At 33.5% G+C, this 26187-nt stretch overlaps 2 non-coding genes across 2 annotated transcripts; both read right to left on the bottom strand.

Moving 5' to 3' along the window:
• Nucleotides 1–22834: 22834 nt before the first annotated feature.
• Nucleotides 22835–23027, bottom strand: LOC143923005 (U2 spliceosomal RNA). Its single transcript, XR_013261683.1, has one exon. It is a non-coding gene; the product is annotated as a U2 spliceosomal RNA (small nuclear RNA).
• Nucleotides 23028–23272: 245 nt separating this feature from the next.
• Nucleotides 23273–23391, bottom strand: LOC143923009 (5S ribosomal RNA). Its single transcript, XR_013261687.1, has one exon. It is a non-coding gene; the product is annotated as a 5S ribosomal RNA (ribosomal RNA).
• Nucleotides 23392–26187: the final 2796 nt, after the last annotated feature.

Genomic DNA, 26187 nt, shown 5'->3' with positions numbered 1-26187 from the left:
CCGATTTAAATATGGAGGGTTATATCAACCATTATTACTTTTTTATATTTTGTTTTCGAACTTTTTGTGGCTGGACCTTTAACCGGTTGGACTATTTTCAGTCGGACGTTTTATCATCTGGGTTTTTTATCGTTTGGATCAGGTGGATATTCTATCGGGTGGATCTTCTTTCGTGGTACTTTTGTCGTTGGATCTTATATCATTATACCTTATGTCGTGGAACCGTTTTTCTCCTCTACACATCCACGCTACAATATGTAAATATATTGAATATACACTTAAAAACTCTAATTTATTAAATACTAGCTGAACCCGGCATGCGTTGCAATGCCAGAATAAGGCATGCAATTCCCGTTCCCGTTCCCGTTGCGTTCCCGTTCCGTTCCCGTTCCCGTTACCGATCCCGTTTAAAGTGATGGTTGGAGAACTAACGTCTCTTCAACGCCGTGTCGTCATAAACCAACTGGTAACGTGGTTACTAACGGACCCCTTTTCTTTGACTACACAATGGGGCTTCATACTTTCGCGTCGGTAAAATCGTAATTACGAATATTATTATTAAGAGGTTTTTTCCCGTTTTTTTTCATAGTAATCTTCCCGGACATGCATACAACAAATTCTGAAAGTTCCATAGAGACAGACAAACAGACATTCAATTTTGTATATACATATAACTTGATTTTAATTCGTGTATCAATTCTTTTCCGAAACTACCCGTTGAAATCAGCGGGCACAACACTAGTATGTATGTACATACCTACATAATAACTGTTACGATCTGCATACAACAAATCCTGAAAGTCCCATCGACATTCAATATATATATATATATATATATATATATATATATATATATATATATATATATATATATATATATATATATATATATATATATATATATATATATATATATATATATATATATATATATATATATATATATATATATATATATATATATATATATATATATATATATGTATATAGATTGTATATTTTTTTACTGAGATCCCCTTTTTTACGGAAAGTAGATGACAGCAATGGTTCCGACTCCTTCAAACAGTCGTCTGTGATTCACATTAGAATATCATGAGATTTTTTGGTCCAAATATGAAAATTGCAAATGTGAATAGCGGAGAAACAAACAAACAAATATATCAACAAATATTTATCGCTATTTTCTTGTATGGATTGTTTTTACTGCGTGATTTTTATTTGAGTGATTATAGGGTAGGCGATTTGGTTGAATATCGTTGTTGTTTTTAATAGCTCTTTGGTGAAATTTGTGGGGCTTTTTTGATAATTTATTAAAGTTCAATTTCGGGTGAGACCATTAGCGTAGTGAGCTAGAAGGTGCGACTAACTTACGGCCCGCGGTCCGCTTCTTTTCTATGTAAAAGCTATTGATTTATGAAGGTACAAGGTACGTGTGTAATATTTTCAAATGATAAGTGGTATTATATAAACAAGGAACAGTGTTTTTTGCAAAATAATACATATAATGATAACACTGCAGCTACACGACGGTACATTATTTTTACATAGCTTGTATTACTTTATCTAAAAATGTAATATATGTAACATAATAGCATTTCCAGAAAGCTGTGTGTATGTACCTACTATGTGTTCGTATCGTGATTTGACTACGTTCCGAGGCTTACTAGCGATTATTTAACAGTTTTCAATATCTTAATGACATTTATCACTTTTCATGTCGGTTAAAAATGAAATTATAGGGTATCTGATGTGTTATAAATATATTATATGAAAGAAAACTGTCGAAATTTATGGTCGAATTAAAATTTTACTTGATAAGTGCCATATAAAATATTCGATCGTATAAAACTTGGTTCAAATTATTGAAGGATAAAATTTGGAATTTAAATAAAGTCAAATTTGCGTATTATAAAACACACAAAACTTTTCAAATATATTAATTAAATATTTTGAATATATGTAAATTTAGCTTGCCGAAAATATACCACGAAGTTATCAAGGCATCGTTACGATGAAAAATATTTCTCATACTGTAATTTTAGTTCCAAATTCGAATTCAAAAGTGTTTCACGTAATTAAAATTTCTAAAAAAATACTTTCAATGCTAAACAGCAATTAACTAAACAAATATGTATTTTTAAAAAATATCAAATTCACAAACGGTCAAATCTTATTTACGAATTAAATAGACTCAAATTTCATTCCGAGATGTCATTGAGTGATTTGGACGTATTAAATTTCGTATTTTAATATTTTCGTAGTAGATATGAGGTATGTGAATACTTTTGAAATATTGGAGTAGATACATAGCTATGATGATTTAAAAAATCGGTGAGTTGAAAAAAATACACGTAATTGTATTTCATTGGCAAACAAGCAGATATTAAAAAAAGTAAAAACATTGCGAAGCTGAAATATTTTTGCCCTTTGAACACGCTTCCAGCAAAAACTAATATACATACATATTTCATCTTACAAAATATTTTAAATTATGTTTTGATTTTATTTTCTTTTATTCGTCGTATATTATATGTCGTTGAAATGGTTTTTTTTTAATGAAATTAAAAATCTAATTAATATGAAACAAAAACTTCTATTTCCATTGATTGTCGTAAAGGTATGTGCATGCAATCGCATTCACCCCCCACTCAACTCGCGATGGCCAATTACATTTCGTTTCGGTTTCGCATTGCATTTCGGTCAAGAAATACAACATTGTTCGTGCGGATAGCGGGCGGTAGAATTTGACTTTTATTTTCTATTAGTTTTGAGTTTCCTGTTTTGAAATATTTACACTAATAAAATTTTAATATAAACTGCGTAAGTTGTTGATATTATTAATTTATTTATAGAATACGTATCTATTTTATATTAATGGATATTTATATTTTTAGACGATAAACGTATCAGTAAGTTAGTTTTGAGTTCGTGTTTCGTATTTTGAAATATTTACATTAATAAAATTTTAATAGAAAATACTTCAGCTTTTGATATTATAAATATATTTATGGAATACGTATATATTTTGTATTATTGAAATTTATATTAAACGACAAAAGTAATTGTTAACATCATGTTATGGAAAGCAAAACTTACAGTAATATAATTAAAGACCTTGCATTAAATTGTATTGTAATAATAATAATATATAATATATAATATTATAGTTAAATAAGAAATCATTAAAAAAACACATTACACGAATGCGACACCGTGCTCGGTCTCGCGCTATATTGGATCGACTATAGTGATTATTATTTTTACTTTTATTTGCTACTAGTGGTTTTACCCGGCTTGGTATTGGTAATACATAAAAAACCGCTTATACAGGGCTAGTCTTATAGTAAGCATTTGATTAGATTTATTTGAATAGCTTTATTTTATTTAAATTTATTTGAATATTAATTTGTTCGATGACGTCACGGATCTACGAACCAACAATAGTAACACACACAGCCTCTTTCGAAATAATGTATTAGATTATGATGATGTTATTGTTTTTTATGATTATTTATAAATGTATTTTTGTCTATACATATATAAAATTGAATGTCTGTTTGTCTGACTGTCTCGTATAGGCTCCTAAATCACTCAACTGATTACGATGGAACTTTCAGGATTAGTTGTGTTCATGTTCGGGAAAATTATTGTGAAAAAAAATCGCCCAAAAACGGGAACGGAAACGGGAAAAACGGGAATAAGTGTCATTGCAACGCAATAATTTCTTTCACGTTGAGACCTGCGTTGTTAGGGTAAAATAAACAAACAATTGAATTATTTCAAATGTGTTCTCTGCCTGCGTTTTTCCGACAAATGGGAACGGGTACGAGAACGGTAACGGTAACGAGAACGGGAATTGCATGCGTTATTATGACATTGTAACGCATGCCAGATTCAGATAGTATGTATATTTTTACTTTTCTCATCTCTTATTAGGGACTTTTGTAATGCCACAATGGTCAAAATTTAAGCTTCAATCAATAAATAAACTACCTTTACCACTACTCGTTGCGTCTTTCGCTACAATCTCGGAAATTCCCTTTACGTCTACGCTACAATACTACCTCATGGAATACTTATGTACGTATGTGCCTATACAAACTTGGACTGTTAAGTGGTTTGGAGTCTTTTGAATATTTTATTACCAATTGTTATCCACCTGGGCAACGCCAGGCCATTGTTTTGGTTTATTATATATTAAGTCGTCCTGGAATTAATGTCGTTTTTCATAGTAAAATTCAAACTTAATTTTTTTAATTATTTATTATTCATCAAAATATATATATCATCAAGAGTCAACATTGGATTTGCGATAATTCATCAAGAGTCATAATTCATCAAATTGGATTTGCTTCGATATCCGCCTTTAGAGATGCTTAATCCTGTTGAATGCACCGTCCACATTGAGGCTCGTCATCCAAGCTGAGATTGCCCGATTGAAATTTCTTAAATCAACTTGGCACTTCCTTACATTCAGTATATCGCCGTATATGTCGCAAATGAATTTTGAAGCCTCTACAGCACTTTTTTTCGCGTGAAACAACAATAACATACTGCTCCTTAAATGAGCTTCTGATGGACACGTCTCTATCATTTTTTGCCGATGGGGTACAAAAGATTTTTTTTGTTCAAAAGGAACGCAACAAATCCAGAAGAAGAAAAAAAAACAAGACACGTCTTCACTTGTCAACGAACCAAAAGAGACGGAGTCAATATTGCATATTATAATTACGCATTGTATACGATATTTTATCTCCAACGTAATGGCAGACGATACATTTACGTATATTGATGACCAAAATGAGCAATATGGCAAAGTATGAAAACGATCGGATAAGAGATAAAAATGACCACTGACACGAAAGCCATGTGAAACGTAAAGGAGGTATGTAAAAAAACGACATTTCGGGAATACCTAATACATACATACAATATTGTCTTAGTTTCATTGCTATACTAGCTGAACCCGGTATGCGTTGCATTGCCACAATAACGCATGCAGTTCTCGTTCCAGTTCCTGTTCTCGTTTCCGTTCCCGTTCCCGTTCCCATTCTCATTCCCGTTCCCATCTGCCAGAAAAACGCAGGCAGCAAACACATTGGCCGTGACGTGAAAACATTTGAAATTATAGCGTTGCAATGACACTCCCATTTTACCCGTTTGCGCTCCAGTTTTTTTCCGTTTATTTCACTGTAATCTACCCGGACATACATACAACAAATCTTGAAAGTTACATCGTTATCGGTCTTCACTTGCCAACGAACTGAAAGAGACAAAATTGCATATGACAAAAATGACATACCTAATACATACATATATTGTATTAGTTTCATTGTTATACTAGCTGAACCCAGCATGCGTTGCAATGCCACAATAATGCGTGCAATTCCCGTTCCCGTTCCATAGACATTCAATTTTATATATAGGTATAGATATATTTGTTGACGTGGGCCATTCGCTGTGTGTTTGTGGTACAGCCCTGAATGGTCAGTACATTCGAGTGCGAGGTAGGCGTGGCGCGATTATTGTCACATTCGCGGCGTGATGCGTTCAAGGCGGGATGGGATAGCTATACTTTCGCGTCAGTAAAATCGTAATTATGAATATTATTATTAAGAGGTTTTTTTTTCACGGTAATCTTCCTGGACATGCATACAACAAAGTTTCATCGTATTTGGTTCAGTGGTTTAGGAGCCTATTCGAGACACACAAACAGATATTCATTTTTATATATACAGATATATATGTAGATGTAGAAATAAACGTGTACACAACTACCGATGTGAATGGTCTATTAATAAATGTTCGGGCGCGCGTCACACCTTCACAGAAATCAAGTCAAACGGAGGAAGGGGTTGAAATCTCTCGTGAATCTCTGAATTTTTCGACGCGATAAATCTCAAATTGGCCTCCCCTGTCGTCCCGTCGCACAGTTTGGGAAACCGTGACGTTTAAAACTGCCTGAGGGCCTCCCAGGACGGCGCGCGACAATATGAATACGTAATTCGCGCTTTGCGTGCGAGTCGTTGTTCAGGCCCGCACCAAAGGGGGGGGGGGCGGAGGGGACGAGAAAGGAGACGAGAGGGTGAGAGATGCGCCACTACAAAACTCAAATATTTACCCTTCTTACACTGCGCACGAATTCGCAAAAATTAATTTCGACTATAGACGAACGGCAAAAAAATAAGTGAAAAAAAATACGAGTCATTTTTGGTCCGGTCCTGGGGTCGCGCGTTTATGAGCCCGTTTCGGGCTTATCATTTAATTAAACACGTTTACCTTTTATTTCGGTGGCGACATCAATTCCGGCCGGAAGCGCGTTTTGGTCCACCTCATCCCCCCCTCCCAACATACCCCTCCCCCCGCCCCTGTTCGTTCTTATTTTTGTGCCAAATAAACGCTTCCCAAACGTTCGCGGCGCGTTTCAATTAATTTCGTTAACCCTTTCGCGACCGTTTTGAGACTAACCGGCCGCTCACAAAAGAGCACTCTTCCTAGCCCCTTTGCGAATAAATGAAATCCTTTAGTCGTTCGAGTTCGTTTGAGAATCTCATTTCGATTGAAGGTTTAGCACGAAGTAGAGGAAACGTACTGGCTTGTGAGTCGAATAGAATTATGGTTTATTTAATTTATTTTATATTTATGAACGTCTCGCTCCATGTGACGCAAGATCATATTTTAATTGAAATATTATATTAAAAGTCATTTTTGCTTTCGTTTATCCTAAAAAGTGGCCCATTTATAAGCCTCTGATTAAAATACGTAGCAGTGAAAACGATTTAATATTATACAATTTATTACTTTAATAAATACGTTTTGATACATGAAGGAAAAATTTGAACGGAATTCTTATTTTTTAAATTAAATATTCATTTAGCTATTGAAAAAAAATATCAGCGATAGTTTTTTTAATTAAATATGATAGAAGCAAGTTTTTTTATATATGAAATCATATCATAGAGTCGAATCGTTATTAATTTATTTATTTATTCAAGTTTAAGTTTGGACCATTGTAGCATTAGAGGAGGCCTAATGCGCCACAATGGTCGAAAACATACGGAGATAAGAAAAATAAATATATACATAAACATATACATATTTTTACATAATCGTAAAAAAATATCACTATAATAATAGCAGATAAAAATATTAAATTCTAAAATACAAAGTAGGGAATGTCTTTCAGATATCTATAGTCATCACCAATATATTTACATATATTTAAAAACCAGCCGCAAATACATAACATCCTGTAATATTAAATTGTGAAATATTTCTCTTTTATTTAAGTGTCATTTGTAAAAATATTAATGAAAAAGTAGGTATCTTAGATAATATTTAGAGTTTCATTAAGAATTTTCTATTGAACATGTAATATGAATAATAAGAATGAAGAAATATACACAATCTTATTATTATTTATATAATTTTTATATACATACATATTTTCACGGACAATCTTAGTCTGTATTAAATGCCGAACTAAAATCAATAAATATCTCAAAGGGTTATACCTGAAAATAAACATACCCATGTATATAATATTTAAATTGCTATTGCTAATAAATGATCAATTTATTTTGACAGATGGTCGTGATGAATCATTTATTTGAAATAAATAAATCAATAAAGGGAAGGGTCTTGATTTAATTCGTGCATAATAAATCAATAAAACCCAACTTGATATACACAGGTATATGTTAATTGTAGAATATATATGTATGTTTGTAGTTTTTTTTGTATATATACATATTTGCATACTACATACAATATGTTTGTGTGTGTACAGTTAAATATGTATGTATGAGTATTTTGATTTTTTTATATTGAATACTTACGTTTATAAGTAAGATTGACGTCATCGTGTAAAACATAAAATGAAAAGCTGATGTAGATCAGAGGAAAATTTCAAACGACAAAAAATTAAGGTGAGTATTAAATATGTATGTATGTACATATATAAATAAAATACTTATTTTTGTATACTTATACCTATGTATGTATATATTCTCTTGAAAGTGATTAAATGCTCCAGATTACATTGCGAAATTAATAATATATTATAATGAAGTGGAGGTTTTCGATTATGTATGTTATGTACGTAGCTTATTAACGCAGAGTGTTTGTTTTCTAATGCGGAAAATTTAATATACAATTTATTAATATGTAATAATAATAAAAATAATAATAATAATATCCGTCGCGTATTATATCGTAATAAATGGAAACACGAGAGTGTACAATTACTCTCCGGGTCATAAATCTAAATTTCTAAAAAGACCAATGTCACGTTTGATCGGATTGAGTTGTATTATTAATATCATATTCGTGTTTTACGCCTCAAAATCTAAAAAGAAAAATTGTTTTCGCGTCCGAGTAATAAAAATTATCGAAATTTTTCGTTACGTGTGTACTAACGACGACCATATAAAGTACTATTTTTTTTCTATACTTAAATATAAAATACATACATACAAATGTAAATATGTATAGTAGAATTCAAAGATTAAGCTCTTGACCAATAACTGCTGACATCTGATATGGTGTAAATATTTTTTTAACAGATTATTAACTTGATATTGGCTATGTGTTTTTGTCGGTGTTAAATTCAGCTGTCGGAAAACTTTTTCAAGAAATAATTCAATTCAGAAAAGATTTTCGTAATCATTTTCTGCTTTCATTGTATCTTATCTATGTAATTTATTTGGTTTGATATATGTAAGTATATAAAAGTGTACATAAATTAATGTATATGTATGTACATATATATGGATAGTCTTTAATCAAAATATTTACTTGATTTTTTGAAACTTTCACGGTATTCCAGGTTGAAAATTTTCATCAGCTTAATTGTTGCGGTAAAACATTTATAAAATCATCTGAAAATGACAGCTCACATTTATGTACGTATGAAATTATTTTATGCGTTTTCATTGGTAAAAGGATTTTAATTAAAAATACAAGTGAGCTATTTTCCAGCTTTGCTTTTCACCGACAGCTTTGTAATTTCTCAGTATACTATATTTTACTGAAACATATTCTGTTGTCTTTGATAATTATTTTTATTATTATTATTATTTTATATACATATACGTACACGATATTGAAATTAGGGGTGTAATTCAATTTAATTGTAAATATCAGAAACATTTAAAAGGCCGAAAGAAATAGAAGAATATGCGATCATGTGTAAACTACCGCTTCCGGTCAGCAGATCTTCAATAAAATTTATTGTGATAGTTAACCATAATATGAAAGTTATGGTTATGAAATTTGGCTCAGTTCGATACACTGAACGATTTTGGAGAAAATATGGAAAACCTCGAAGCTCAAGAGGAAAAGCACTACTTCCAGCTGATAAAGCAATATTCAAAAAAAAAAAAATTCACTATGAAACTTTTTATATGTGTCCATATGTATGGAACAGTGTAGGATAGAAAAAATGTGCGCGCGCAAAATACGGGAGGAAAAGCCTGTTCCTCTTGTTCCTGTTGTATCCTGCTCGCGCAAATTAAGTGAGTATGTACGTGAGTATGTACCGTTTATCATGCACCATTTTTTTTTGATCTTTCGACTTAAGATCTTTCGATTTTCGATCTTTGCCTTCCGATATTTATGTTTTCTGTAATTTAACATTCTGGCTCGTCACGTAGACCCATACTGAATATATGTACAATATCAGTCAAAGTATTGAGGTCGAAACGATACTTCGTATATATGTAGATAAAATAAAAATGAAATAAAGGTACATATATATATATATATATATATATATATATATATATATATATATATATATATATATATATATATATATATATATATATATATATATATATATATGTATATGTAAGTATTCAGATATATTGCTGCAAGAGGGAGATTAGCTTTCAGCCGAAACTCCCGAATAAATGATGATAGCGAATTAAAACGGCTACTATTTAGTAAACGAAACGCCCCGATAAGGAACACAAAAATAACCAAGGGAATCGCAATGTTCTTTCTCACACCCCGTGTATATACATATATGTATATGTATATACGTATACAGGTATGTATATATGTATATACATTACGTATATTTATTATGTAGCGAAGTGGGTGGTGTTTCGCTCGCGAAAGGAACTCGAACAAATTAAATATTTGATAAAAATCAAGCGAACCATATCGGTGGCAGGAAGAAAAAAAGATGGTATCGCAGATAAGCGGGTACGTTTCCATTCCAAGTAATCATTTTTCAATTTGACCCCGGGGTCGGCCGGAACCTCGAGATTTTATTATGACTGCCTGTGTATGTACATATGTATGTATATATTTACGAGCCGTTTTATATGACAGTGAAATAAGTCCATTTGACCGAAAACAGGTCTCTGTAATTTAAAAATACAATGTTAGCCGACCCTTTTTGGCCGACGCGTGAATCGGGATTGGATCCCTTTTCGTGATCATTTGCGGCTCGAATTAACACTTTTACACTAAAATAATATATGTATGTATATAAAAAAAAACGGACGAGTGATTTATTTATGTTTGTGGGTATTTATTTATTTATTTTGTACAATTTCGCCATAGTGACATTACAGATTAGTTCCAGGTCGTCACTATGGCTAATTTATTACAAGACATTGGAAACTCACAATTTAACGAGACATCTAAATACATAACTACTACACACATACACATGTAAATCGAAACAATACCTGACATCTATGGTTAGATATTACAAACATCGTATAAAAACGATTAATAACATTTTTCATGTAACAATACGAATTTTTACATTCGATAAACAACCACAGAGACATCTATGGAGAGACATCTGGTAAAACCTGAGATATAACAATAACTCAAGGTTTGCAACAGAAAATTAGGAAGGAAAAGTCGATTTCAATGAAAATCAGAAAAATTGGCAAATTCTGATAAGAAACGATCGACCTCGACAAGCCAAGGTTTGGCCAACAACGAGACTCTTAGTGGGAATCGAACCTGTGACATCAAGCACGAAATAATTCAATACTCGCGCTGGCTGGAATGTATGTACATATGTGATAGATGCGTTGAAAAGTATGGAGATTTAAAAAAACAAATTTTAGAGTACCAGGATTATACGATGTGGCGTGAAGACCGACTGTGTCGAGGAGACGCGCGGAAGCGGGAAAGTGAGGTAGCGGGGAAGTGGGGACCTGAGCGTCTGATATATGCTCCTGATATTGAGTGCAGAGCGGGCGTTGGAACGGATGACGTCAGCGTCGGATATGCCTAAGCATGTGCAGGAGCGTAAACACATACACACATCCACACACATTCATTCATCATATAAACAGTAGAGTAGACTAGTGGTTCGCATATAATGCTTTGAAATGAGTGGTCACGGGTTCAACTCCCTTTGACCTTGAATTTGTGGCTCCAGGTCGATCTTTTCCCACCAGAGTTTGCCAATTTATCTGATTTTCATTGAAACGGTTTAAAAAATTGACAACCTTACTCATTTTCTCGCAAATCTCGAGTTTTCAGCAATCTCGAATTTCGCTGAATTGTATAAAATGCTGCAAATGTACAATTTTGACCATACATATCTCTGTGGATGTTAATTGATACGTATTTACTGAATTTCAATGAATTGTTAAAAAAAATGCTACAAATTTACAAATTTGACCATAGATGTCTATTTATTTTGTAAAATACAAATAATACTTGTATCAAATGTATAATGTTTCTGGCCAGAAAAGCGGATTGGGGTTACCTGTAAGGCCTTTTTGGTAAAAATTAAAAAAAATTGAACTGGTGAACGGGTTGGATCGGCGAGCGTGTAATGCGCGCACTCAACTTTTTGCTATTAATACGTGCGCGCGCCTACAAATTACCTTAAATTATATTTACGGGATTACATTAAGTTAGATATAACATCTAGTAAATAATATATAACATCTGGTAAATAATAAAAAAATAGCGCAAAACTGACTTCGGCTTCGAAACATTTTAAAAACAAAGCAGTTTTTAAATAATTCAATTTTTATTTTTAAAAACGTATCTATTTCACTTTCATTCAAAGTAGCTTTTATATTTGTACGTGTGCGAGTTGAGAAAAATCGATGGAAATGCGATATGTTTGCTTCCGCGTTTTCCGCACAAATAACGCTTAATCACACACAACACGTATGAATGTACGCATGTTTTGCACGCAACGTACATATGTACATACATATACTTATGTATGTAGGTATATGTACACGTATAATCAGATACATATGAGTGTTATGTACATAGCGCACATTGTACAGACTCACATGTGAATATTTGGGGAGGCAGCGAAATGGTTAAGCGGTTCCTATGGAGAGGGTTAGACGAGTGCCAGATAAAGGAAATATTACACTGATTCGCTACGGCAGCGCTTTCCGAACTTTTCTCATCCCTTTCGAAAGGGAAATCTCTTGCCAAGTCGACGGTGACCTATCGCTCTCTCGTGTGACGAGATTGCGAAGGGAATCGACGTGAAGGCTTTAAAACATGGATGGTCAGAATTTTTGTGTTTTTTGTGTCTATGTAAATATAAACGTTTGGTCTGTATATATTTATATATGTAATATTTGAAAAGTTGTTTTATAAATAAAAAATTGATCGTATTAGAAATCGACAAATCATGATTAGAGCTTGTAACTTAAGAGGGCTGGACAGCCGCGCCTTGTCCATACAAACGTACTATACTTCTCCCTACCTCAATTATGGCACTAGAGAAATTATTTTTAATATGCTATGGATATCCACCATTGGGGTGCATCTATCGTTTTATTTTTTTTAATTAATTATTTTTTATAGGAGCTAGGAGCCGCCAAACATCTATAAAATCGCCTCTTTTTTGCACCCACGAAAAGAGTCTAGCGTGGTTTTTAACGCTCGATTTTTTAAAAAATACGCCAATAGATGCACAGAAAATATCTTTCTCATACCGATGATGAAATTTTTTTAAAAATTGGTCCAGTTTTGGAGGAGAACATAGTAGAATATGAACCCTCGATTTTGTCAATTTAAACAACGTTTTGTCTAGTCAAAGTGCAACTGTCGCATTCACTCAATATATATATATTGATATATATTGTCGCATTCACTCAATATATACATACACTCAATATATATATCGAAGAAAGGAACGGTAACAAAATTAAGGTTTCGGGTGTACAGCCCTCTTAATATACCACATACATTACCTTGAAAGGAATAACCTGAATTATTCCAGCATCTAAAAACTTAAAATTGAATACAAATTCTAAAATGGAGATACAATACATATCTATACACTAAGCCATCGATATATGTATTTATATATTAAATGTTGTCTACATATTTTTATTTTTATTTTTTATTTATACCTGGAAAGCCTAACAGAAACAAGCCTAACATGACAATGTTTTTTGGCCTCCTTGGCCAGAAAAATTGTCCTTTTAATAGTTTAAAGTATTGTTATACAAAGTAAATACATATATCAATGAATATCCATAGAGACATCTACGGTATTAATTGTAAAAAGTTGAGTGCGCGCATTACACGCTTACCGATACAACCCGTTGACCAGTTCAATTTTTTAAAATTTATACCAGGAAAGCCTAACAGGTAACTCCAATGCGCCTCATTGGCCAGAAACATTGTCCACTTAATAGTTTGAGGTATTATTATACAAAGTAAATACATATCAATTAATATCCATAGAGACATCTACGGTCAAATTTGTAAATTTACATATTTTTTAACAAATTTCAGTAAATACATATCAATTAACATCCACAGAGACAATTATGGATGAATTTGTAAATTTGCAGCAATTCAGCGAAATCTGAGATTGCTGAAAACTCGAGATTTGCGAGAAAATCGGTAAGGTTGTCAATTTGTTGGAACCGTTTCAATGGAAATCAGATAAATAGGCAAATTCTGATGAGAAACGATTGACCTGGAGTCACAAATCAAAGGTCTGGCCAGCAGAATCCAGTGGGATACGAACCCGTTACCACTTTGTTCAAAGCATTATATGTTAACCACCAGTCTATTCTGCTGTACATACGCCTTTTTGGGTTTGGATGAAAAGATTTCCTACATGTTCTGATAATACATGTATGTATGTATATTTACATATACTTTGTAGCCAATAAAGGGTGACCTCTCAGTTGTTATTATACGCTAGTCACTTATTTTTTTTTAATTAATATTTTTTGATAACCACATTAATGTGAAGTAGGTGAAAATTCCATACATTAGAAGATATGTAATATCTATATACATATGTAAATATGTATGTGTACATATTTACATATGTATATACATACATACATACGAATGATATTTCATGATAATGTTAAATTATATTTTATCAAAATGTCATTGGTTAAAAACTTTCCATCTTAATTGTGTAGATTTATTTATGGGAATATTTCATTAAAGTAAAAATCGTTGAAAACTTTGCCCCATAAAATTATTATGGGAATTTTTTATTTGGTGGGTTTGAAATGTTATAACTAGCCTGAAGTTTATGAAGAAAGTTGCGCAAGGGTCATATTTATTATTTATGTGTTTATGTATAAGAATACATTATATAAGAAGTTTTATCATTTTAAAGTATAAAAAATATCTTACGTTCATTATAATTGAAAGTGGCACATGTTTACTTTTCTTCATTTTGATAAATATCTCACAAACCATTAAATATAATGTTCTACTTTTGACAATGTTTATAAATAATGGTGGCCTGTAATTCGGTTACTATGCTTTACCGAGATTCTGGACATATTGATTTCAAATAAGTGATAACAATTTGGAAATTCAGCCAAACTGATATAGTGTTTTTGGAACTGAAAATTGTACCTCTGCCACTTTCAAATATGACCCAACTGTGTTTGGCTTTTGCCTAGCGCCGAGAGGTCGCCGGGTTCGATTCCGTGAGCTGACCTCGAATGAAAATAATTTATTCCTAGTATAATCTTTAATGCTGCTGGTCAGACTTGGATATTTATAAGACGATAGTTTCCTATCAGAGTTTGACATTTTTTCTAATTTCATTGTTGAAACGGTTTCTCCATTAAATTGACTACAAACCATCCTACCTACTATGTTTATCTACAAGTTTAAAATTCATAGATGTCTCATTTATTTCGAGTTTCTCGTAATTTAGAGACTTGTGTAATAAAAATGCTGCATTGTTTGTAATTGGCCAGGAAGGGGCATTGTCGTGTACTTCTTGGTATATATGTATATAAAAATATGTATGTAAAATAAATAAAAATAAAATAACGGCTCATATAATGTTTGTTCACGGGTTCATATCCCACTGGTTTCTGCTGGTCAGACCTTGGATTTGTAACTCCAGGTCGACCGTTTCCTATCAGAGTTTGCCAATTTATCCGATTTTCACCGATTTTCACTGGTTCCGAAAAATTGGCAACCTTACCTATTTTCTCGCAAACCTCTTGTTTTCAGCAATCTCGGATTTTGCTGAATTGTATAAAATGGTGCTAATTCACAAATTTAGCCATTTATGTATGTATGTCTCTGTGGGTGTTAACTAATACGTGTTTACTTTGTATAATACTATTTTTATCAATATTTCTTGCCAGAGAGGTGCATTAGGGTAACCTGTAAGGCCTTCCTGGTATAGATAAAAAATAAAATGTAAGTATGTATGTATATGTGCAGGTTTCAATTTCACGATTCGTGACTAAACACTAATGCAGTGGTAGGAAACGGATGAGTGACACGCTCCGTTTGTTTTATTTATTATATAAATATTTACAGATAAAACTTGGGGATGTAAATGAGTGGTGAAAACCGCGACAGGAATATAAAAAGAAGGAGGGATTCACAGAAATTTTCATAATTCACGTGGATCTTGTTCGCCGTACAGCCAGTCGAGGAGTTTCTTGCGCTCGGATAAAGCGGGAAGAAAGAATATTTGATGGGAAATTTCCGGGAAGCTTTCAAGCTGCGCACCGGGAAGACTGAGAGAGTAGGAAGGGGATGAAAGATAAAGAGAGTGGGGTTTTGAAGGGGGAAAAACGATAAATTGATGTATTGAGCTTTAGGCTTACACGGCGAACGTTCGCCGATCGCGTCACAATAAAGTTGCGTGGCGCGCATTTGGCATGTAAATCTCGTATTCGGAATGAAGTTATCTCTGTGTCGTATTACACACAAATATATATATGTATAAGTACGCATAAAGATAATATATAATAGAATGAAAACTCCCATTTATTATTTATTATCCGACTTCAAAATCTAATAAAAGAATTATATTGTATTGTGTTCGTAATCCTTCGAGTATTATGACTGAAGTAGGAATCTGTTTTATTCTGCAAATTTTTTTAAATTTTTTTTTAATATTTTAACACGAAGCCATTATGGGTTTTACCACTGAGCGACATCTGTGGCATTAATATACATTTATAGATTACTAGCTGAACCCGGCATGCATTGCAATGCTACAATAACGCAACAATTCCTGTTCCCGTTCCCGTTCCAGTTCCCGGTCTCGTTCTCGTTCCCGTTTCCATTTGTCGGAAAAATGCAGACAGCGAACGCATTTTAAATTATTAAATTGTTCTGTGATTTTACCCCAACAACGCAGGTCGCGACGCGAACGTTTCCCGTTTCCCCTGAACTCATTCCCGTTTTTTTCCGTTTTTGGGCATTTTTTTTACAGCAAGCTTCCCGGACATGTATACAGCATATCCTGAAATTTCCATCGTAATCGGTCGAGTGGTTTAGGTGCCTATACGAGACAGACAGACAAATAGTAGGTAAGATGGTTTTGCCAATTTGATGAGGAACTGTTTCAAAAATGAAATCAGATTAATTGGGAAACTGTTTGGAAACGATTGACATGGAGTCACAAATATCCAAGTCTGACCAGCAGCACTGCAAAAATACTCCGAATGAATTATCTTCAAGGTCAACCTAGGGTTTAAACCCGGTAACATCTTAAAATGAAATTTTATATGTGCAATATTGTTGGACTACCATCTCGTTCTCCGACGAAAGGGTCTCTCATACTGTAGTTCGTTGGGGGGGTGGTGGCCTCATGTTGAGAGATTTATGGGTTGAATTCTCTGACCTTTAAATCGGGCTTTACATGTCATGATCAAAGGTATCGGTTGATGCATTTCGACGCCAAAGACTAGTCATCGTAGTTTAATTTATTTCGGGCGAGTCTGAAATTGAAACGCTGTACGTCAAGGTACGTCACGCGTTCCTTCTATTTGATATCACTGGTGTAGGTAGGCGTTATTTTAAGGATATACGGATTTAAAAGACTAATGGGAGCAATAATTTAAAATAATACGCAAAAAGCTTTGGAAAAACGTGCTGAGCGTCCGTAGCCGAGATTAAAATTTTCCATGAAAAGATTATCATTTAATTTTAGCAAGATGGGTATTATATTTGATCGAATCCTTAAATTTTATGCTTGGCTGTTATTCTAAACAATAATGGATTGTTTCATAAATGTGGAATAAAATTACTTGGATTAAATTCGTTACACGTCGTTTAAGTGGATTATGAAATGTATGTGTACTTTGAAAAAAAATCATGATGTCTAACTATGTACATATGTATATTCGTCAAAATTTAAACGACTGATAAATATTGTGTAGATATGTATACGCACATATGTATATTTGTATATAGCGTATGTAGTTTTGATTTAAATATTTTGCTTAACTTGCTTAACACTTTCCGCACTGTGATGGATAGCGAGTGACCAGGACTTTATTTCTCCTAATATACCGAATGCAGCGTTTTTATATTTTATGTATTCGTCATCAAAATCTCTATGATTCCAACTATGCCGTTACGAAATAATAAAAAAGTGTTGCTACTTTAGTATGCGGTCTACCTTAGCACGCGATCTACCTTTAAATCGCAGTCGACTCTTTTTTTTATTTATTTATTACCATTTTTGTTTTTTCCTGCCGCCCCATAATGTTGTCGAAGCATTTCCATCAAAATAATCTCTTAACCAAATTTTAAATGAATAGGGCCAACCTTAACTTAACCTAACCTATCCTGACCCTTTAATGAATGTTGGTTGCTAAGGTATGTTTTTATAAAACTTAAAAAAAAAGATATCTTAGCAGCCAACACCTATTTATTTAAGGGTCAGGATAGGTTAGGTTAAGTAAAAGAGAGAGAGAGAGATTCAGTACGTGCCGAGGTCTACGATCAGTGCGAGAATGATATCCGCCTTAGAATGACGGTTCTGCTTTCAGCCGTAATTTTTTACTTTATCTATGTACGTAGTAACAATAGATGAAGTTTTGTGATCATGCGAAAATTCGAACTCGAGATTTTGACTGATTCGAACTCAGAATCGATCACTGATCACGTTTTCATGATCTAGAAAAAATGTGTGTGTGTGTGTGTGTGTGTGTGTGTGTGTGTGTGTGTGTGTGTGTGTGTGTGTGTGTCTGTGTGTGTCTGTGTGGGTGTGTATTTTTTTTATTTCTCTCAACGTTTAATACACGATAAAATGATTTTGTAGCTTATTATAATAATGCACCTAGCAGATTTTGCACGATTTTATCATAAAAACAAAATTTAACTGGATGCTTGGAGTCCAGCACAATGTCTAGTGGATTTTTTTAATACAGAAAGGCAAGTGCTAAAAAGCTGGAACTCGATAAAGTAATTAACTACTAATAAATTACTTGAAAAGGTGATTTATTTTTTGATTTTATTTGTTGATTTTAATAATGTATAGATAGTCGTTTCAACTTAATAAGACCGAGTAAGAAGATATTCTTAGTAAATAAATTTTTGGTCTAAATATTATTCTTATAAATATACCGAGTATTTGAAAGATAATCGCGAATAGGTAGGTACACATCGTATTATATTGATATTAAATTCAAAATGAAACGTAAAGTATAAAAGACCACGTATAAAATTGATATAAGCTTCTTATGTAATACAATTGTAGCGTAATAATAATACGAGCTATTTCAAAACGAATATGAAACAACATTTTTGGAAAACATTATGTAATGTCAACCAAATTCTACTTAATCAATTCAATTGAATCTAGCACGTGCTCGAACTGGGCAATAATTACTGTGTGTACCGAAATATTCCTATAGATATATGTATGTACATATAAACATATGCAAATATATTATGTCTTGTCTTGTCTGTGGTTATGAAGGCTTATAATTCATAAACGGTTGAATATGTAAATCGAATAGTTATCATGGGAAGGGTTTAAGTTACATACATAGATGTATATGTATGTATATCAAAATGGTGAGAAATTAAGTAGGGCTAAATGAAGATGCATTCACAATGCACATGGGTATAATACGAAAATTATGTACATATATTCTTACTTCATATATAGGTATTATATTTGCAGGGTATATTACATCTAATGGTAATAAACAATTGTGTCATCCAATTTCCGCAACAACAGGTTTGCAACAAAATCTATAGTATACATTATACGTAAGGTTTTCAAAAGATGAGAGTGAAACACTTTTAACACTCTTCAATTAACAAAACGACTATTTTCAAATATGGAATCCGCATACTCTGATATTGCTCTATAACAGTGTGGTTCGTAGTGATATGGAGTATGCTTCATATGGTCGTAGTAATATGTAGTATGTCATATGGTCTCCTTATTACCAAACCCATGTACATATGTAGATCATTTAGAGACAATTCAGAAGCGTTTTCTGCGCCATTTATCCCATAAGACTGGTCTTGTAAGATTGCTGCCAACTTATGTATGATGACAAGACTCTCTTTTTTCAAGATCGCTAGTTTGTCTCATCGCGGAATGATTTCTGATTTGTTACTTTTATACAAGATTGCTAATGGTATCCTTGACACATTATTTTTGAACAAAATTAATTTTAACGTTAATGCCCTCGTTAATGACAATAAATCATAAGTGAAAGTAAGAAGAGGTTAGTAAAAAAGAAATAAGTCAAATTCTACCGACCGCTATACGCATGAACAATGTTGTATTTCTTGACTGAAATGCAATGCAAAACTGAAACGAAATGTAATTGGCCATCGCGGATCGAGTTATATGTACATTTTACAAAAGTCTTATGCTAGTACGGTTCGAATATATGTACATATGTATGTATGTACTATGTAGTACTAATGAAGCGCAACTTTTGGAAAAATCTTCGGATACAGAGGAGCAGGCTTGGTACCTGACACTCTAGTTTTTAGCACTCGATTAACAATTTGCGTCAATTAGCGACTGGATTTATAATTTACGAAGGCAAGCAAGCGAGCGAGCGAGCAAGTAAGTAGATAGATAGATATTCACTAACGAACGTGTAAAGTGTTGAAGCGAGTGCGTCATAATTCACGCCCTCGCGTACAAGGTTTATTATCGCCGCAACACCAGTTAGCGTCGACTCTAATTAATATTTACCGTCTTATCATTGTGCTTAAAAACGGTCCTTTGCCTCGTGATAAGCTTTTTAACCTTTTGCCGGCTCGAGAAAATTCTCTCTGAGAAATGTGCGCGCGCACTTCACAGCCTCAGCTCGGCTAAGCTCTCGCTTTTCCTTATCCCATCTCTCTCCCTCTCTCTCTCTCTCCCTCTCTCTTTTCGGCTTTTTACGACGAGCGAGTATTACATAAAAGAAACTTTCGCGCGTTAAAAACCGCGTCGAGTTTTTTAAGTCGAAAGAAGAAGAAAAAAGTTTTTTTATTTTATTACATTATATAATAATACAAAAAACCCTTTCCGGTTTCTCCGGTAGGATCCCGTTTGATCGGACAATTATATGAAATAGCCGAATTATATGTACAAATCTAAGGTACATATGTATGTGTTGATTTACTATAATTGCCTTTATGAAATGACGGGCCCGAATACGACCTAATGATTTTATCAAAATTTAGATCAATTTGACAAATGTACAATAATTGTAGTTTATTTATTTTATTTTATTTTAAGCGCACAGTAAGAGGCTTTTTATAAAATACAGAATCAACACATTCGCACGAATCGGAGTTCATTTTCCAGAACGATTCTGCGACGTGCCATCGTGCCAAATCCGTAAGGTGTTTTTTTTTCCACTGCCTCATATCATAATCAACCATCATAACCAGGTAACAGTCCAGACTTTTAACCCTATCGAGAATCTCTGGGCCATAATGGGTTCTAAAATCAATGATAAGAAGCCCAGTAGCAAACGAGAACTCCATTCAAGTCTGGAAAATGTGTGGTATAACGAAATATCGGACGATTACCTAAAAAGTCTGATAGAATCGATGCCTAGAAGAATAAAGGCAGTCTTAAAAAATAAAGGAGGCCCAACTAAATATTAAATTGTGTTTTTTGAATAGCTATTGTAATTTTAAATAATTATTTAGGTTAACTTTTTTAATAAATAAATTAGTTTGGCAGAAAAAATTTTTTCATTGAACTACGAATTTTTTTCACAAAATCACTAATTTACAAGAATGATGATAATTTCAATATGTATAATTATACTTAAGTTTGAATCACTTTAAAATATCATAAATACAGTGTTTTCAATATTAATGTACAATAAATATATTAGAAAACATATATACATCTTTTCATGACCGCTACTGTATATATGTATATATATATATATATATATATATATATATATATATATATGTATTATGTATGATTTGATTTTTTTCGATACAATAGAATCACCCCGGCGGGGGCGCAAGGCGAGTAGTTTCATGGGGCCCCACCAGGGGCGCCACAGCCTTATGGGGCGCAGCCACATGGGGCGCCGAAGGGGGCGCAGCCTTATGGGGTGCTGCCTTATGGGGCGCAGCCTCATGGGGCGCTGCCTTATGGGGCGCAGCCTTATGGGGCGCAGCCTTATGGGGCGCCACCTTATGGAGCTCAGCCGCATGGGGCCCCGAAGGGGGTGCAGGGGGGCGCAACCTCATGGGGCGTAGCCCCATGGGGCCCTTAAGGGGGCGCAGCTTTATGGGGCGCAGCTTTATGGGGCGCAGCCTTATGGGGCGCTGCCTTATGGGGCGCCCTAAAAGGCAACTGATCATGGGGGCGCTGCCTTATGAAGCCCTAAAAGGCAACTGATCATGGGGGCGAAGCCCTAAACGGCATTCAATCATGGGGGCGCGGAGGGGCGAAGCCCTAGAAGGCAAAAAAAATAGATTTTTTTTTGATTTTTTTTTAAATTTAAATTTTTTATTATTATTATTTTTTTTAATAAAATTTTTACTATTGGATTAGTCATGTTTAAGCGGTTTATATTATAAATACTGAGCGAAGCCGGGTAATACAGCTAGTACATTATAAATGTTACCGATCGTCGCACGAATCTCAAAACAGAATTTGTAGAAATATGCTCCATGTTGAGTTTTAATAAATTTTAATTGGGATTATATTTTTATATTCATATTTTTTGTCTTTGTATTTTTATATTCGTGTTTTTTTCATTGTAATTTTAATTCCAAAACATTTTTGAATTTTTCTATTATTTTTTAATTGTTGTGTTGTCTTTAAATTGTATATATGTATATAAATTTTATTAAAATTCATCGAAATTTTTTATTATTAAAAATTAAACTCTTCATAAAAATAGATGCTAAATTGAACATTTTTAATGCCCTAAAACGCTAAAATGCAATGCTAAAAATTGACAAAAATAGATGCCCAATTTCCTCCTATGTGGTAACTAACTCCAGCCTGTCGAAATATGGAGCGGTCTACTGTTATTTGAAGAGTACCCAACGATATCTGGTGACATGCTGATTAAACAGCATGTCACCAGACACAGTGCAATGGATAGACAAACTATCCTCATCGCTCTCTTATGAATATTTAATGTGGGCCGATCCCGGCGGCACTGCAATGCCGGGCCAACCCGCGACAGGAGTGGAGCAAGCCCCGATCATCCCGTCACTTTCCAAAAATCAGTTTAATATACTGGTCCCGCATTGCGGGAACTATCAGATATTAAGCTGATAAGAACAGATACTACACTTTGATCTTAGCCAACAGGCCGAGAAGCGATAACTTGAAAATACACTCGTTGCATATATAAGCCCTAGTGCAACATTACCGCAAGTATAAAGCGAAGGACTCTACCGACATCTATGTGGGACTCCATCAAACAAAATTTTATAAAATTTTATACAAAATCTAAGCAAATCCAAGAATGTATTTTATTTATATATTTATATGTATGTTATATTAGAGTACATACATACGAATAAAATAAATTAATTAAATAAAATAAAAATGTTTAAAAAAAGTGGGGGCCAACGGCACGCGGTGTTCCCAAGCGGTCACCCATCCAAGTACTGACCGCGCCCAATGTTGCTTAACTTCGGTGATCGGACGAGAACCGGTGTATTCAACGTGGTATGGTCGTTGGCGAACATCTTATCTTAATTTACTCAACATATATTTCACGTACTTAATTTAGAAATACTATACACTCCCGTTTATCCAGGCTAATGCTTACGCAGCCCCATGGGGGCCCCTGTCGGGGGCGCCGCTCCTAATAAAATAAATTTATTTAAAAAAAAATTAATTTTTTTTTTATACATCACGGGCAAAGCCGGGTAATAAAGCTAGTATGTATATAAAAATCAATGTTTGTCTGTCTGTCTGTCTCGAATAGGCTCCTTAAGCAAAGAACCGATTACAATGGAACTTTCAGGATTTGTTGTATGCATGTACGGGAAGATTACTGTGAAAAAAAAAGGGGAAAAACCTCTTAATAATATTATTCGTAATTACGATCTTACCGACGCGAAAGTTTGAAACGCCATTGTATAGTCAAGTAAATGTGTTTGTTGGTAACCACGATAACAGTTGGTTTGAAGAGACTTTCGGCTTTGAAGGGACGTTAGTAGAGCTCCAACCATTACTTGAAACGGAAACGGGAATTGTATGCCTTATTGAAATGCATGCTGGGTTCAGCTATATATGTATAAGTGGCGGAAGTCCAATTCTCAGTTCCAAAAACTGTATTCCTGTTTGACTTAATTCCTAAATCGTTATCATTTCTTTTAATTTGATAATCTCGTATAAAACAGAATAAATATATTACTGGCCACCAATATGCTTAAATATTGTTAAACGGATAGCATTATACTTAACTAGTGTTGTGCCCATTGATTTCAACGGGTAGTTTTGGATAGGAATTGATACACGAGTTAAAATAAAGTTACATGTTATTTATAAATATAATGTAAGCTAATTTTATTAAGTTGTATATAAATATAAAGAAAAAAGGAGGGGGGGGGGGAAGCTGGGGTAAAGTTCCAAGGCGTGGACTACTCGAGGGGCCTAGTATATGGATGTTTGACTAATCGGTATCGATATTGTATATCTACATAAAAATACATATATTTATTTAATAGAAAGTCTGAAATGGCAGTCAGTAATAAAATATTTAGGAGTAACGTTTGATAAAAGAATGAGATGGTCACCTCACATTGAGGCAGCGAAATGCAAGGCGATGCGGGGTATATCCTCAATATATGCAATATTTAATCGCCATGGTTCTTTATCAACGCTAAATAAAATAACATTATATCGCGCGCTCATATTACCATTATTAACCTATGCTTCACCTGTATGGAATAACGCCTCGAATACTAACCTTTCCAAGCTCCAAGTAATACAAAATAAATCCCTAAAAATAATTTATAATACACCCATATATACTAACCTGAAAAAACTGCATGCCATATATAATATTCCGTTTGTTACAGACATTACTAACAAACTAACCAGTAGATTCTATGACAGAATCACTAATAACCATACTAACACACTTGTGAAGAGTCTCGGTGATTACAACAAAATGTCTATACCCTTCAGGTATAAACACAGATTACCTAAACACAATCTGCTTTAGGTCATCGACTTTAGAGAGTCTTTAATTAATGTTATGTATTAGATGTATTATGAACATTTATAAGGATTGTAAATAGGTTTTTGAGCTCTTTTTCCTATTATGACTTAGATTAACATAAGAATAATATAATACTGTGATTACTAACCAAATTAAATTAAAATTGTAAAATAGAAAATGATCAGTAGATCAGTAGCTATTAAAATAGATATAAGATGTATTGTGAACATAATTTCGTAATAATAAAAAGCATTTCAAAATCAAAAAAAATATATTTATTTAATGTTAAATATTTATTATTTTTCGATCCACGAATTATTTGTGTCCATGTAAAATCGTACCTATTACATCATACTTTCTTTTATTTAAAAAAATAATAACCAACATATTGATATTATTCTAATAGTTGTGATAGATTTTGCAAATATTAAAAATATATCAATAAGATCTTATTGATATATTTTTAACATATGCAATTGTTTTTAGTGTAAAAATTCACAAAAAACTAAATATACACTCGTACATTAAACGGTGGTGACATTTGTTCATGAATTGTGAATTTTTCAGCGTTTGAATTCATTTAATGAGCGCAAAGGGGTAAAAAGTCATCGGAATAACTATTCCACTATACGACTACATATGTACATATACGTGTGGACTTTTCCCGTCAAAGTTGTGAGGATTAGAGAAAAGCGATAATGTCCGTAGCCCTTTGTAGCCTTTGTGTCGTTAGTACAGTATTATGAATTATATGATGCGCTTTCGCCGGGACTGAGAAATGGGGGTTCACTCGCTGAGCTGAGAGAGGTGGGGAGGGGGGAGATGGGTTGTTAAAAGTTTGAGGATCACCGATTCGGTAAATCTGAACCGTGCAATTTTCAACAGAGAAAATCCGCTCTCAAAGCCGCTTTTGTTCAAAATATGTTTCGTGTGTTAAGCGATGTGTTCGTGACCGCGCGTTGACATATGCGAGATTAGGAGTATCTCTCATAAAAATATCACGTAAACCCTTTCTCTGCATTTTATCCCTTTCTATTTATTTTATTTTCATTCGGCTGGTTTCATTCTTCATTTCTGCTGGATTCATTTTTCACTACGCGCCGTAATAAAATTAATGATTCAATAGAGGTTTGGGGCAAAGAGGTGACAGCGAGAAGGAGTTACTGGCCGTCTATCTTTTGAAATACACCAGATGAAAGTATTAATTTGTATCACATTCCTTTTGTGCTACCTATCAACTATCATTACGATAGCTGTTGAGAGTCCTCGTCGTCCTTCAAATTTTAATATCGTCTCCTTTCGGGTC

This window comes from Arctopsyche grandis, chromosome 2 (genome assembly GCF_051622035.1).
Source record: "Arctopsyche grandis isolate Sample6627 chromosome 2, ASM5162203v2, whole genome shotgun sequence".
NCBI lineage: Eukaryota > Metazoa > Arthropoda > Insecta > Trichoptera > Hydropsychidae > Arctopsyche > Arctopsyche grandis.
This window is presented reverse-complemented; position numbering and strand designations above follow the sequence as displayed.